Raw genomic sequence first — 5,048 nt, forward strand, 5'->3', positions numbered from 1 at the left:
AATAATATGTTTCTCCTTCTCATTCTTCTTACTTTTACCAGCAACAGAAACTCCATAATCAAGTGAGTTTAGTAAATCAATATATACCCTATCTTCCTCTCTTTCCATATCAAGTGGTTCCTCAAAATATTTTGAACCGCTGAATCCGGAGTTTGTTAGAAGAAACATTAATCTTGGAGTTAATTCAACATTTAGTTGAGCAGAACTTAAGAACACCAATTTATCATTAAATATCAATAACTTTTCTTTCACAGATGGAACTGTGCTGGTTCTTCTGTTGGAATGAGACCTGCTCTGGTTTTTGAACCTGGCGAATATTCATTGTTTTGAAGAGCTTCCACAACATAATTAGGGGGTTGATTTACCTCCTCAAGTTTCCGAAATAATCCTTCATCATCATATTTTAATTCTCCAAGTTCTTGCTCTGTCATTTGACTAAAATCTTTGAGCATTTGAAGTTTTTTCGGAGTAAATTCTAACGTGGGAACTGGAGGTGAAATCGTTTGTTGAGTTTTTAAAAGTGGTTTAAAAAATTTCACTTGTTTTCTTTCAAAGGCTTCTTCACCAGTTAGTTTTTGTCTCCGTTTCTTCTTTATCTCTTCCTGTTGTTTTACAACTTTTGAAACCAACTCTTGATGTTCTTTAAACTTTCTTGCTCTTTCTTCGGTATTCATTTTCTGTATTTATTTATTGAAAAATATCATTTAATGAATTGTAAAGGTCAATGTGAAAATTTTCCTTTTCTTCATCATTATAGTAAATGTGTTGAAATAAATCCTTTTCTTTAAATATTTCATCAAATTCTTTATTGGTATTAATACGAGTTGTTATTTCTTCTTCACTAATACTTGTATCTCTGCTTTTCATACGTTTGCGTTGAGTCTCCTCATCGATATCAAAACCGAATGATAAAATCTTAACTCCATCACCACACAATTGTTTAATAATTTGTCTCATTCCTTCAGGATTAGTTTCTAAAATCCCAAGACCATTAGATTTTACTTTATTTAACTCACTCTTACAATGTGAATATTTTGTAGAACTTACAAGAGAGACCTCCTCAAATATTTGACCTTCGTTCCTCAATCGCATATGTTCCTCCATTGAAATGTAGTAATAATCTTTCCCTTCTACTTCTCCTGGTCGCTTTGCTCTGGTTGTAGTACTCACAAAACGAATCATAGGGTGTTTTAAAAAAAAAACTTACAATCTTTTCATTTTTACTATTCAAGAGTTTAGATTTATGAAAGTTCTTTCCTAAAGCAGATTTACCCACAAGATTAATAATAATAGTTATCATTTATGTGTGTAAAATATCAGTTAGTATCTCATCTTGTTTCACAACAATATATTTATATTTTCCAATCGTGTGTTTCATATAATTTTCAAATTCTTTTTTACTACATAACGTAGAGCAATTATCTCTCCAAAAATTATTTACATCTATTGAATTTAACTTAAATAAAATAAAAGTATTGGCATTGTTTCTTATTGAGCGTCGAGGGAGTTGAAAATATGATTGACTAATATAAATACAATTACAAGAAGAATGTCTCCCTCTTGTATAGTAGCTATCCATTACTGTTTGGTTTCTCTCATTAACACAATCATCAAAGATAACGAGGTTCTTTTTTGATTTATCTAAACCTTGAGGTGAAGGTATATCATCCGTATTATCACTGAGAATACAAGTTATGGGTTTTGGTTTCGGTTTCTGTGTATCACAAAATAATTGTATTATATCCTCAATGTTGAAATCATTTAGTTTGTTTTGAAGTTTAAATAAACCGATAATGTCTTCCTTTTTAAGACCCGCATTAAAACCCTGTGAGAGTAGTTGATACTCGGGTTGAAAACTTGACTTTGTACAAATTATTAAATTATCATAATCTAAAAAATTAGGACGAAGGAGCATCTTTAAAAGCAAACAGGTTTTTCCACATCCACTTGAACCAACTATTAGACATCTCAATGAATTTGGAATATTTTTATGGTTATTAAATTTTATCTTATTTTCCCAAACGGGTAAAAAATCATTCATTTATATATTTGGAAAACAAGTCATCTAACTTTTTTTGAGCTATTTTAGAAACTCTATATTTTATCCTGAGTTCGGGATATTCTTAATAATTAAAATTATTTTGAATAATAAATATCATTAAACCCTTATACATTTCCTCAATACAAATAGTCTCTTCCCTTGTGGTGTATTATCTGTATTATCATCTGAAATGGTGTATTATCATCATAATACTTAACATTCTTCTCTCTTATTAATGTTGTAAAGTAATTCATTTTTGGTTCTAATTTAAAAGAGTTATATATATTTATATATTTTTTATTATCATTAATTAGAAGATAATCACAGAATAAACATTGTTTGTATGAATCCTCATCATTAAGCCCCACTCTATCACAAGCCGGACAATTCTCTAATTTATCATATGGAGAGTCTGGAAATTCTAAATATCCTTCTATCATATTTATATAGTAAATTTTTACTTAAACTAAACGCAAGTTTATTAGCTAATAAATACAATGTTTCAAAACACAAAAGACAAATTTCAATCAATCTCTACTTCGGTGGAAGATATAGAAAAATATGTCAAAGATGTTAAATTGAACAAAGATAAATATGGAAATTTTTGGATTAAACCCATAATGGAGAATAACATGTGTCCTTTTATTAAATTTACGGGACAAGCTATGTTAATTAATAACTCTATTAAAGTATATTTGACAAAAGTTTCTCCACTACTACTGGCAATTTACTCAAAGCTTGAAAAGATCATTGATAAAGAATCTTTGAAAATGAATGATAAGACCATCAACGATTCTAGAGGAAACATTTGTATATTCTTTAATAGACCCAAAGATGTGGGTGAAATTAATAATATGAATATTAGTGGTGAACTATCATTCCGTACCCTGATTATTAGAGATTATTTGAAAATAACATTTAATGTAAAAAATATTGTGGTTATTAGTTCTAATGAAAGAAAATATATAGATATTGATGGAAGTTTAATGGTATGTAAATGAGTGATATTAACAGTCAATACTCTGAGAGTCCAGGATCTGAATGTGATACTGATAGTCAAGGATCTAATGATAATTATGATACTAATAGTTTGTGCTCAAATGATAGTTATGAGAGTAGCTTTATTGATGATGATAGTGAATCAATGAGTGATAGTGATAGTAATTTTAGTGATGATAATTCAGTGTACACAGATGATACTGTGTTCTCATTGAACTTTGATGATTGTGATGATGATGATTTTAGTGTTGTATTTTGTGATTAAAAAGTGTTTTACTTTAAGCACAGTTTCATATATAAAAAGCCTGTAAAAAGGCACTTTATTTTATAAGTGTTTTACTTTAAGTATAGTTTCATATATAAAACAGAGTTGAAAAGCTCAAAAAGTGTTTTACTTTAAGTATAGTTTCATATATAAAACAGCACGTTTTCTCACGCTATAAATATGGTTTATTGTGATACTTGCGAGAAGGAAGTAAAATATTATAAACGACATATTCTCACGGCAAAACACACTAACAACATTCTAAATCAATTATCACCACTTCCTAAGAACAAAAAACATTGTAGTCTCTGTAATAGAGATATCCTAAAGAAGGGTTTCAAAGCCCATCTTAAAACAAACAAACACTTGTCAAAATTGTTTACTATTAAAAATACTGATGCTGCTTTCAAAAGACATATCAGGATTCGAATCTTTAACTTGAATCCTCCTGGTCCAAAGTCAATACTTGAAGCTGTAGAGATTATTGAACCATCAATGAAAGCCTTCGTTGAAAAGACTCTTCTCGAATTGAATTCAATCAAGTTCTATATGGGTATTAAAATAAAAATCTCAAAAGATTGTCCATTCACTGGTGAAAACATCACTGATTTAGCTTACATGAGAACAGGCACACACTTTATAACAACATACAATCAGATTAATCCCACTTATGTTGAACTTATCCAGCAAGAACAAGAACTTGAGCATACTATTACTGGAAGTGGTTGGAATATAGATGAGATACTATTTATTGACATTCATATTCTTAAATCAGATCCTCTAAACGCTTCTTCTTACATTGATTTACCAAGTGTTATCAAAAATAGAAAAGCAGTTATCAATATCAAAAATAAAGACAATAAATGTTTTCTCTGGTCTATTCTTGCACATCTACATCCTCAAGATAGCCATGTTGAAAGAATATCTCATTATAAAAAAATATGAGAATACATTGAAAACAAAAGATTTAAATTTTCCAATGGCTTTTAATGATATTCCTAAATTTGAAAAGATGAATAATTTATCAGTTAATGTTTATGGTCTGACGGAAACAAACAACATTCAGATTTTAAAGCTTTCTGAAAATGATAATCAAACTCATATTAATCTTCTTTATTTTAATTCAGAGGAAAATTCACATTATACATACATCAAAGATATTACAAAATTAATAAAACCACAAGTATGTAAAAGAACAAATAAAATATATATTTGTTTGCGTTGTCTTAACTTCTTCCATACACAAGAAAGATTAGATAAACATTCAAATTATTGTGGTGAACAAAAATCAACGGTAATAAATATGCCTAAAGAAGGCTCAAAGATCTCATTCAAAGATGAAAAGAAAACAATAAAACATCCATTTGTTATATATGCTGATTTTGAAAGTATTTTAGAAAAAATTGATACTGCTTCTCCAGATCCAGAAGAATCATACACAAATAAATATCAAAAACATACTCCTTGTGGTTTTTGTTATTATATCAAATCATCCGTTGGTGATGAATATAACAAGTTAGAGGTGTATAGAGGCTCAAATACCCCAGAGGAGTTTGTGAAACGACTAGAAAAAGACTGTGTTCGATTAAGAAAGATAATGAGAGAAACCAATAAACCAATGTCCTTGACGAGTAAAGAGAAAAGGGAATTTATAAAAAACAATGTCTGTCATATTTGTGAGGAGAACATTGGTGAAGGTCTAAAGGTTAGAGATCATTGCCATCTCACTGGTAAATATAGAGG

This window comes from Myxine glutinosa, chromosome 4, assembly GCF_964187855.1.
Source record: "Myxine glutinosa chromosome 4, kmMyxGlut1.1, whole genome shotgun sequence".
NCBI lineage: Eukaryota > Metazoa > Chordata > Myxini > Myxiniformes > Myxinidae > Myxine > Myxine glutinosa.